Raw genomic sequence first — 12,525 nt, forward strand, 5'->3', positions numbered from 1 at the left:
TGTTATCAGGGATGAACTCAAGGCTGCATCTTTTAGCCCAGCACTGACCCTGAAATGTAATCCTAATCGTACTTACCAGTAACTTGTATATCCTTCCATAGGAATCCATTGTGTGGTTTTCACCAGAAAAGTATTCAAGTGCCCATTTTTGAAATGTATAAATATTCTTCTAAAATCAGCCGAACTACGAATTCCGATTTACTCACCTGTGATCAGGAGAGAAACCAGGGCTGCATCTTTAAGCCCTGCACTGACCATGAAAAGTAATTCAAATCGTACTTACCAGTAACTTGTATTTCCTTCCACAGGAATCCATTTTGTGGTTTTCACCAGAAAAGTTTCTAAGTGTTCATTTTTGAAACGTACAAATATTCCTCTAAAATCAGCCGAACTACGAATTCCGATTTACTCACCTGTTATCAGGAGAGAAACCAGGGCTGCATCTTTAAGCCCAGCACTGACCCTGAATAATAATTCTAAGCGTACTTACCAGTAACTTGTATTTCCTTCCATAGGAATCCATTGTGTGGTTTTCAACAGAAAAGTTTCCAAGTGTCCATTTTTTAAACGTACAAATATTCCTCTAAAATCAGCCGAACTACGAATTCCGATTTACTCACGTGTTATCAGGAGAGAACCCAGTGCTGCATCTTTTAGAGCAGCGCTGACCCTGAAAAGTAATTCTAAGCTTACTTACCAGTAACTTGTATTTCCTTCCATTGGAATCCATTGTGTGGTTTTCACCAGAAAAGTTTCCAAGTGTCCAATTTTGAAACGTACAAATATTCCTCTAAAATCAGCCGAACTATGAATTCCGATTTACTCACCTGTTATCAGGGATGAACTCAAGGCTGCATCTTTTAGCCCAGCACTGACCCTGAAATGTAATCCTAATCGTACTTACCAGTAACTTGTATTTCCTTCCATAGGAATCCATTGTGTGGTTTTCACCAGAAAAGTTTTCAAGTGCCCATTTTTGAAATGTACAAATATTCCTCTAAAATCGGCCGAACTATGAATTTCGATTTACTCACCTATCAGGAATGAACCCAAGGCTGCATCTTTTAGCCCAGTACTGACCCTGAAACGTAATCCTAATCGTACTTACCAGTAACTTGTATTTCCTTCCACAGGAATCCATTGTGTTGTTTTTACCAGAAAAGTTTCTAAGTGTCCATTTTTGAAACGTACAAAATATTCCTCTAAAATCGGCCGCACTGTGAATTTCGATTTACTCACTTGTTATCAGGAATGAACCCAAGGCTGCATCTTTTAGCCCAGCACTGACCCTGAAACGTAATCCTAATCGTACTTACCAGTAACTTGTATTTCCTTCCACAGGAATCCATTTTGTAGTTTTCACCAGAAAAGTTTCTAAGTGTTCATTTTTGAAACGTACAAATATTCCTCTAAAATGAGCCGAACTACGAATTCCGATTTACTCACCTGTTATCAGGAGAGAAACCAGGGCTGCATCTTTAAGCCCAGCACTGACCCTGAAAACTAATTCTAAGCGTACTTACCAGTAACTTGTATTTCCTTCATTAGGAATCCATTGTGTGGTTTTCACCAGAAAAGTTTCCAAGTGTCCATTTCTGAAACGTACAAATATTCCACTAAAATCAGCCGAACTACGAATTCCAATTTACTCACCTGTTATCAGGAGAGAACCCAGTGCTGCATCTTTTAGAGCAGCACTGACCCTGAAAAGTAATTCTAAGCGTACTTACCAGTAACTTGTATTTCCTTCCACAGGAATCCATTGTGTGGTTTTCACCAGAAAAGTTTCTAAGTGTCCATTTTTGAAACGTACAAATATTCCTCTAAAATCGGCCGAACTATGAATTCCGATTTACTCACCTTTTATCAGGAGAGAACCCAGGGCTGCATTTTTTAGCCCAGCACTGCCCCTTAAAAGTAATTCTAAGCGTACTTACCAGTAACTTGTATTTCCTTCCATAGGAATCCATTGTGTGGTTTTCACCAGAAAAGTATCCAAGTGTCCATTTTTGAAATTTACAAATATTCCTCTAAAATCAGCCGAACTATGAATTCCGATTTACTCACCTGTTATCAGGGATGAACTTAAGGCTGCATCTTTTAGCCCAGCACTGACCCTGAAATGTAATCCTAATCGTACTTACCAGTAACTTGTATTTCCTTCCATAGGAATCCATTGTGTGGTTTTCACCAGAAAAGTTTTCAAGTGCCCATTTTTGAAATGTACAAATATTCCTCTAAAATCAGCCGAACTACGAATTCCGATTTACTCACCTGTTATCAGGAGAGAACCCAGTGCTGCATCTTTTAGAGCAGCACTGACCCTGAAAAGTAATTCTAAGCGTACTTACCAGTAACTTGTATTTCCTTCCATAGGAATCCATTGTGTGGTTTTCAACAGTAAAGTTTCTAAGTGTCCATTTTTGAAACGTACAAATATTCCTCTAAAATCGGCCGAACTATGAATTTTGATTTACTCACCTGTTATCAGGAATGAACCCAAGGCTGCATCTTTTAGCCCAGCACTGACCCTGAAACGTAATCCTAATCGTACTTACCAGTAACTTGTATTTCCTTCCACAGGAATCCATTTTGTGGTTTTCACCAGAAAAGTTTCTAAGTGTTCATTTTTGAAACGTACAAATATTCCTCTAAAATCAGCCGAACTACGAATTCCGATTTACTCACCTGTTATCAGGAGAGAAACCAGGGCTGCATCTTTAAGCCCAGCACTGACCCTGAATAATAATTCGAAGCGTACTTACCAGTAACTTGTATTTCCTTCCATAGGAATCCATTGTGTGGTTTTCAACAGAAAAGTTTCCAAGTGTCCATTTTTGAAATGTACAAATATTCCTCTAAAATCAGCCGAACTACGAATTCCGATTTACTCATGTGTTATCAGGAGAGAACCGAGTGCTGCATCTTTTAGAGCAGCGCTGACCCTGAAAAGTAATTCTAAGCTTACTTACCAATAACTTGTATTTCCTTCCATTGGAATCCATTGTGTGGTTTTCACCAGAAAAGTATCCAAGTGTCCATTTTTGAAATGTACAAATATTCCTCTAAAATCAGGCAAACTATGAATTCCGATTTACTCACCTGTTATCAGGAGAGAACCCAGAGCTGCATCTTTTAGCCCAGCACTGACCCTGAAAAGTAATTCTAAGCATACTTACCAGTAACTTGTATTTCCTTCCATAGGAATCCATTGTGTGGTTTTCACCAGAAAAGTATCCAAGTGTCCATTTTTGAAATGTACAAATATTCCACTAAAATCAGCCGAACTATGAATTCCAATTTACTCACCTGTTATCAGGAGAGAACCCAGTGCTGCATCTTTTAGAGCAGCACTGACCCTGAAAAGTAATTCTAAGCGTACTTACCAGTAACTTGTATTTCCTTCCATAGGAATCCATGGTGTGGTTTTCACCAGAAAAGTTTCCAAGTGTCCAATTTTGAAACGTACAAATATTCCTCTAAAATCAGCCGAACTATGAATTCCGATTTACTCACCTGTTATCAGGGATGAACTCAAGGCTGCATCTTTTAGCCCAGCACTGACCCTGAAATGTAATCCTAATCGTACTTACCAGTAACTTGTATTTCCTTCCATAGGAATCCATTGTGTGGTTTTCACCAGAAAAGTTTACAAGTGCCCATTTTTGAAATGTATAAATATTCTTCTAAAATCAGCCGAACTACGAATTCCGATTTACTCACCTGTGATCAGGAGAGAAACCAGGGCTGCATCTTTAAGCCCTGCACTGACCCTGAAAAGTAATTCAAATCGTACTTACCAGTAACTTGTATTTCCTTCCACAGGAATCCATTTTGTGGTTTTCACCAGAAAAGATTCTAAGTCTCCATTTTTGAAACGTACAAATATTCCTCTAAAATCGGCCGAACTATGAATTTCGATTTACTCACCTGTTATCAGGAATGAACCCAAGGCTGCATCTTTTAGAGCAGTACTGACCCTGAAAAGTAATTCTAAGCGTACTTACCAGTAACTTGTATTTCCTTCCATAGGAATCCATGGTGTGGTTTTCACCAGAAAAGTTTCCAAGTGTTCATTTTTGAAACGTACAAATATTCCTCTAAAATCAGCCAAACTACGAATTCCGATTTACTCACCTGTTAGCAGGAGAGAAACCAGGGCTGTATCTTTAAGCCCAGCACTGACCCTGAATAATAATTCTAAGCGTACTTACCAGTAACTTGTATTTCCTTCCATAGGAATCCATTGTGTGTTTTTCACCAGAAAAGTTTCTAAGTGTCCAATTTTGAAACGTACAAATAGTCCTCTAAAATCAGCAGAAATACGAATTCCGATTTACTCACCTGTTATCAGAAGAGAACCCAGGGCTGCATTTTTTAGCCCAGCACTGACCCTTAAAAGTAATTCTAAGCATACTTACCAGTAACTTGTATTTCCTTCCATAGGAATCAATTGTGTGGTTTTCACCAGAAGAGTTTCTGAGTGTCCATTTTTGAAACGTACAAATATTCCTCTAAAATCAGCCGAACTACGAATTCCGATTTACTCACCTGTTATCAGGAGAGAAACCAGGGCTGCATCTTTAAGCCCAGCACTGACCCTGAATAATAATTCTAAGCGTACTTACCAGTAACTTGTATTTCCTTCCATAGGAATCCATTGTGTGGTTTTCAACAGAAAAGTTTCCAAGTGTCCAATTTTGAAACGTACAAATATTCCTCTAAAATCGGCCGAACTATGAATTTCGATTTACTCACCTGTTATCAGGGATGAACTCAAGGCTGCATCTTTTAGCCCAGCACTGACCCTGAAATGTAATCCTAATCGTACTTACCAGTAACTTGTATTTCCTTCCATAGGAATCCATTGTGTGGTTTTCACCAGAAAAGTTTTCAAGTGCCCATTTTTGAAATGTACAAATATTCCTCTAAAATCGGCCGAACTATGAATTTCGATTTACTCACCTGTTATCAGGAATGAACCCAAGGCTGCATCTTTTAGCCCAGCACTGACCCTGAAAGGTAATCCTAATCGTACTTACCAGTAACTTGTATTTCCTTCCACAGGAATCCATTGTGTGGTTTTCACCAGAAAAGTTTCTAAGTGTCCATTTTTGAAACGTACAAATATTCCTCTAAAATCGGCCGAACTATGAATTTCGATTTACTCACTTGTTATCAGGAATGAACCCAAGGCTGCATCTTTTAGCCCAGCACTGACCCTGAAACATAATCCTAATCGTACTTACTAGTAACTTGTATGTCCTCCCACAGGAATCCATTTTGTGGTTTTCACCAGAAAAGTTTCTAAGTGTTCATTTTTGAAACGTACAAATATTCTTCTAAAATCAGCCGAACTACGAATTCCGATTTACTCACCTGTTATCTGGAGAGAAACCAGGGCTGCATCTTTAAGCCCAGCACTGACCCTGAATAATAATTCTAAGCGTACTTACCAGTAACTTGTATTTCCTTCCATAGGAATCCATTGTGTGGTTTTCACCAGAAAAGTTTCCAAGTGTCCAATTTTGAAATGTACAAATATTCCTCTAAAATCAGACGAACTATGAATTTCGATTTACTCACCTGTTATCAGGAATGAACCCAAGGCTGCATCTTTTAGCCCAGCACTGACCCTGAAAGGTAATCCTAATCGTACTTACCAGTAACTTGTATTTCCTTCCACAGGAATCCATTGTGTGGTTTTCACCAGAAAAGTTTCTAAGTGTCCATTTTTGAAACGTACAAATATTCCTCTAAAATCGGCCGAACTATGAATTTCGATTTACTCACTTGTTATCAGGAATGAACCCAAGGCTGCATCTTTTAGCCCAGCACTGACCCTGAAACGTAATCCTAATCGTACTTACTAGTAACTTGTATTTCCTTCCACAGGAATCCATTTTGTGGTTTTCACCAGAAAAGTTTCTAAGTGTTCATTTTTGAAACGTACAAATATTCCTCTAAAATCAGCCGAACTACGAATTCCGATTTACTCACCTGTTATCAGGAGAGAAACCAGGGCTGCATCTTTAAGCCCAGCACTGACCCTGAATAATAATTCTAAGCGTACTTACCAGTAACTTGTATTTCCTTCCATAGGAATCCATTGTGTGGTTTTCAACAGAAAAGTTTCCAAGTGCCCATTTTTGAAATGTATAAATATTCTTCTAAAATCAGCCGAACTACGAATTCCGATTTACTCGCCTGTGATCAGGAGAGAAACCAGGGCTGCATCTTTAAGCCCTGCACTGACCCTGAAAAGTAATTCAAATCGTACTTACCAGTAACTTGGATTTCCTTCCACAGGAATCCATTTTGTGGTTTTCACCAGAAAAGTTTCTAAGTGTTCATTTTTGAAAAGTACAAATATTCCTCTAAAATCAGCCGAACTACGAGTTCCGATTTACTCACCTGTTATCAGGAATGAAACCAGGGCTGCATCTTTAAGCCCTGCACTGATCCTGAATAATAATTCTAAGAGTACTTACCAGTAACTTGTATTTCCTTCCATAGGAATCCATTGTGTGGTTTTCAGCAGAAAAGTTTTTAAGTGTCCATTTTTGAAACGTACAAATATTCCTCTAAAATCAGCCGAACTACGAATTCCGATTTACTCACCTGTTGGCAGGAGAGAACCCAGTGCTGCATCTTTTAGAGCAGCACTGACCCTGAAAAGTAATTCTAAGCGTACTTACCAGTAACTTGTATTTCCTTCCATAGGAATCCATTTCGTGGTTTTCACCAGAAAAGTTTCCAAGTGTCCATTTTTGAAACGTACAAATATTCCTCTAAAATCAGCCGAACTATGAATTCTGATTTACTCACCTGTTATCAGGAATGAACTCAAGGCTGCATCTTTTAGCCCAGCACTGACCTTGAAAAGTAATTCTAAGCGTACTTACCAGTAACTTGTATTTCCTTCCATAGGAATCCATTGCGTGGTTTTCACCAGAAAAGTATCCAAGTGTCCATTTTTGAAATGTACAAATATTCCTCTAAAATCAGGCAAACTACGAATTCCGATTTACTCACCTGTTAGCAGGAGAGAACGAAGGGCTGCATCTTTTAGCCCAGCACTGACCCTGAAAAGTAATTTTTAGTATACTTACCAGTAACTTGTATTTCCTTCCCATAGGAATCAATTGAGTGGTTTTCACCAGAAAAGTATCCAAGTGTCCAATTTTGAAATGTACAAATATTCATCTAAAATCAGCCGAACTACGAATTCCGATTTACTCACCTGTTATAAGGAGAGAACCCAGTGCTGAATCTTTTAGAGCAGCACTGACCCTGAAAACTAATTCTAAGTGTACTTACCAGTAACTTGTATTTCCTTCCATAGGAATCCATTGTGTGGTTTTCACCAGAAAAGTTTCCAAGTGTCCATTTTTGAAACTTACAAATATTCCTCTAAAATCAGTTGAACTACGAATTCCGATTTACTCACCTGTTATCAGGAGAGAACCTTGTGCTGCATCTTTTAGAGCAGCACTGACCATGAAAACTAATTATAAGCGTACATACCTGTAACTTGTACTTCCTTCCATAGGAATCCATTGTGTGTTTTTCAGCAGAAAAGTTTCTAAGTGTCCAATTTTGAAACGTACAAATAGTCCTCTAAAATCAGCCGAAATACGAATTCCGATTTACTCACCTGTTATCAGGAGAGAACCCAGGGCTGCATTTTTTAGCCCAGCCCTGACCCTTAAAAGTAATTCTAAGCATACTTACCAGTAACTTGTATTTCCTTCCATAGGAATCAATTGTGTGGTTTTCACCAGAAAAGTTTTTAAGTGTCCATTTTTGAAACGTACCAATATTCCTCTAAAATCAGCCGAACTACGAATTTCGATTAACTCACCTGTTATCAGGAGAGAACCCAGTGCTCCATCTTTTAGCCCAGCACTGCCCCTGAAAAGTAATTCTAAGCGTACTTACCAGTAACTTGTATTTCCTTCCATAGGAATCCATTGTGTGGTTTTCACCAGAAAAGTATCCAAGTGTCCATTTTTGAAATGTACAAATATTCCTCTAAAATCAGCCAAACTACGAATTCCGATTTAGTCACCTGTTATCAGTAGAGAGCCCAGTGCTGCATCTTTTAGCCCAACACTGACCCTGAAAAGTAATTCTAAGCGTACTTACCAGTAACTTGTACTTCCTTCCATAGGAATCCATTGTGTGGTTTTCACCAGAAAAGTTTCTAAGTGTCCAATTTTGAAACGTACAAATATTCATCTAAAATCAGCCGAAATTCGAATTCCGATTTACTCACCTGTTATCAGGAGAGAACCCAGGGCTGCATCTTTTAGCCCAGCACTGACCCTGAAAAGTAATTCTAAGAATACTTACCAGTAACTTGTATTTCCTTCCATAGGAATCCATTTCGTGGTTTTCACCAGAAAAGTTTCAAGTGCCCATTTTTGAAATGTACAAATATTCCTCTAAAATCGGCCGAACTATGAATTTCGATTTACTCACCTGTTATCAGGAATGAACCCAAGGCTGCATCTTTTAGCCCAGCACTGACCCTGAAAAGTAATCCTAATCGTACTTACCAGTAACTTGTATTTCCTTCCACAGGAATCCATTGTGTGGTTTTCACCAGAAAAGTTTCTAAGTGTCCATTTTTGAAACGTACAAATATTCCTCTAATATCGGCCGAACTATGAATTTCGATTTACTCACCTGTTATCAGGAATGAACCCAAGGCTGCATCTTTTAGCCCAGCACTGACCCTGAAACGTAATCCTAATCGTACTTACCAGTAACTTGTATTTCCTTCCATTGGAATCCATTGTGTCGTTTTCATCAGAAAAGTTTCCAAGTGTCCATTTTTAAAACTTACAAATATTCCTCTAAAATCAGTTGAACTACGAATTCCGATTTACTCACCTGTTATCAGGAGAAAACCCAGTGCTGCATCTTTCAGACCAGCACTGACCATGAAAAGTAATTCTAAGCATATTTACCAGTAACTTGTACTTCCTTCCATAGGAATCCATTGTGTGGTTTTCACCAGAAAAGTTTTTAAGTGTCCAATTTTGAAACGTACAAATATTCCTCTAAAATCAGCCAAACTACGAATTCCAATTTACTCACCTGTTATCAGGAGAGAACCCAGGGCTGCATCTTTTAGCCCAGCACTGACCCTGAAAAGTAATTCTAAGCATACTTACCAGTAACTTGTATTTCCTTCCATAGGAATCCATTGTGTGCTTTTCACCAGAAAAGTATCCAAGTGTCCATTTTTGAAATGTACAAATATTCCACTAAAATCAGCCGAACTACGAATTCCAATTTACTCACCTGTTATCAGGAGAGAACCCTGTGCTGCATCTTTGAGAGGAGCACTGCCCCTGAAAAGTAATTCTAAGCATACTTACCAGAAACTTGTATTTCCTTCCATAGGAATCCATTGTGTGGTTTTCACCAGAAAAGTTTCTAAGTGTCCATTTTTGAAACGTACAAATATTCCTCTAAAATCAGCCGAACTACGAATTCTGATTTACTCACCTGTTATCTGGAGAGAAACCAGGGCTGCATCTTTAAGCCCAGCACTGACCCTGAATAATAATTCTAAGCGTACTTACCAGTAACTTGTATTTCCTTCCACAATAATCCATTGTGTGGTTTTCAACAGAAAAGTTTCCAAGTGTCCATTTTTCAAACGTACAAATATTCCTCTAAAATCAGCCGAACTACGAATTCCGATTTACTCACCTGTTATCAGGAGAGAACCCAGTGCTGCATCTTTTAGAGCAGCGCTGACCCTGAATAGTAATTCTAAGCTTACTTACCAGTAACTTGTATTTCCTTCCATAGGAATCCATTGTGTGGTTTTCACCAGAAAAGTATCCAAGTGTCCATTTTTAAAATGTACAAATATTCCTCTAAAATCAGGCAAACTATGAATTTTGATTTACTCACCTGTTATCAGGAGAGAACCCAGGGCTGCATCTTTTAGCCCAGCACTGACCCTGAAAAGTAATTCTAAGCATACTTACCAGTAACTTGTATTTCCACCCATAGGAATCCATTGTGTGGTTTTCACCAGAAAAGTATCCAAGTGTCCATTTTTGAAATGTACAAATATTCCACTAAAATCAGCCGAACTACGAATTCCAATTTACTCACCTGTTATCAGGAGAGAACCCTGTGCTGCATCTTTTAGAGCAGCACTGACCCTGAAAAGTAATTCTAAGCATACTTACCAGAAACTTGTATTTCCTTCCATGGGAATCCATTGTGTGGTTTTCACCAGAAAACTTTCTAAGTGTCCATTTTTGAAACGTACAAATATTCCTCTAAAATCAGCCAAACTACGAATTCCAATTTACTCACCTGTTATCAGGAGTGAACCCAGTGCTGCATCTTTTAGAGCAGCACTGACCCTGAAAAGTAATTCTAAGCGTACTTACCAGTAACTTGTATTTCCTTCCATAGGAATCCATTGTGTGGTTTTCACCAGAAAAGTTTCCAAGTGTCCAATTTTGAAACGTACAAATATTCCTCTAAAATCAGCCGAACTATGAATTCCGATTTACTCACCTGTTATCAGGGATGAACTCAAGGCTGCATCTTTTAGCCCAGCACTGACCCTGAAATGTAATCCTAATCGTACTTACCAGTAACTTGTATTTCCTTCCATAGGAATCCATTGTGTGGTTTTCTCCAGAAAAGTTTTCAAGAGCCCATTTTTGAAATGTACAAATATTCCTCTAAAATCGGCCGAACTATGAATTTCGATTTACTCACCTGTTATCAGGAATGAACCCAAGGCTGTATTTTTTAGCCCAGCACTGACCCTGAAACGTAATCCTAATCGTACTTACCAGTAACTTGTATTTCCTTCCACAGGAATCCATTTTGTGGTTTTCACCACAAAAGTTTCTAAGTGTCCATTTTTGAAACGTACAAATATTCCTCTAAAATCGGACGAACTATGAATTTCGATTTACTCATCTGTTATCAGGAATGAACCCAAGGCTGCATCTTTTAGCCCAGCACTGACCCTGAAACATAATCCTAATCGTACTTACCAGTAACTTGTATTTCCTTCCACAGGAATCCATTTTGTGGTTTTAACCAGAAAAGTTTCTAAGTGTCCATTTTTGAAACGTACAAATATTCCTCTAAAATCAGCCAAACTACGAATTCCAATTTACTCACCTGTTATCAGGAGAGAACCCAGTGCTGCATCTTTTAGAGCAGCACTGACCCTGAAAAGTAATTCTAAATGTACTTACCAGTAACTTGTATTTCCATCCATAGGAATCCATTGTGTGGTTTTCACCAGAAAAGTTTCCAAGTGTCCAATTTTGAAACGTACAAATATTCCTCTAAAATCAGCCGAACTATGAATTCCGATTTACTCACCTGTTATCAGGGATGAACTCAAGGCTGCATCTTTTAGCCCAGCACTGACCCTGAAATGTAATCCTAATCGTACTTACCTGTAACTTTTATTTCCTTCCATAGGAATCCATTGTGTGGTTTTCACCAGAAAAGTTTTCAAGTGCCCATTTTTGAAATGTACAGATATTCCTCTAAAATCGGCCGAACTATGAATTTCGATTTACTCACCTGTTATCAGGAATGAACCCAAGGCTGCATCTTTTAGCCCAGCACTGACCCTGAAAGGTAATCCTAATCGTACTTACCAGTAACTTGTATTTCCTTCCACAGGAATCCATTGTGTGGTTTTCACCAGAAAAGTTTCTAAGTGTCCATTTTTGAAACGTACAAATATTCCTCTAAAATCGGCCAAACTATGAATTTCGATTTACTCACTTGTTATCAGGAATGAACCCAAGGCTGCATCTTTTAGCCCAGCACTGACCCTGAAACGTAATCCTAATCGTACTTACCAGTAACTTGTATTTCCTTCCACAGGAATCCATTTTGTGGTTTTCACCAGAAAAGTTTCTAAGTGTTAATTTTTGAAACGTACAAATATTCCTCTAAAATCAGCCGAACTACGAATTCCGATTTACTCACCTGTTATCAGGAGAGAAACAAGGGCTGCATCTTTAAGCCCAGCACTGACCCTGAATAATAATTCTAAGCGTACTTACCAGTAACTTGTATTTCCTTCCATAGGAATCCATTGTGTGGTTTTCAACAGAAAAGTTTCCAAGTGTCCATTTTTCAAACGTACAAATATTCCTCTAAAATCAGGCAAACTATGAATTCCGATTTACTCACCTGTTATCAGGAGAGAACCCAGGGCTGCATCTTTTAGCCCAGCACTGACCCTGAAAAGTAATTCTAAGCATACTTACCAGTAACTTGTATTTCCTTCCATAGGAATCCATTGTGTGGTTTTCACCAGAAAAGTATCCAAGTGTCCAATTTTGAAATGCACAAATATTCCACTAAAATCAGCCGAACTACGAATTCCAATTTACTCACCTGTTATCAGGAGAGAACCCTGTGCTGCATCTTTTAGAGCAGCACTGACCCTGAAAAGTAATTCTAAGCATACTTACCAGAAACTTGTATTTCCTTCCATAGGAATCC

Source organism: Triturus cristatus, chromosome 1_1 (assembly GCF_964204655.1).
Source record: "Triturus cristatus chromosome 1_1, aTriCri1.1, whole genome shotgun sequence".
Lineage (NCBI taxonomy): Eukaryota > Metazoa > Chordata > Amphibia > Caudata > Salamandridae > Triturus > Triturus cristatus.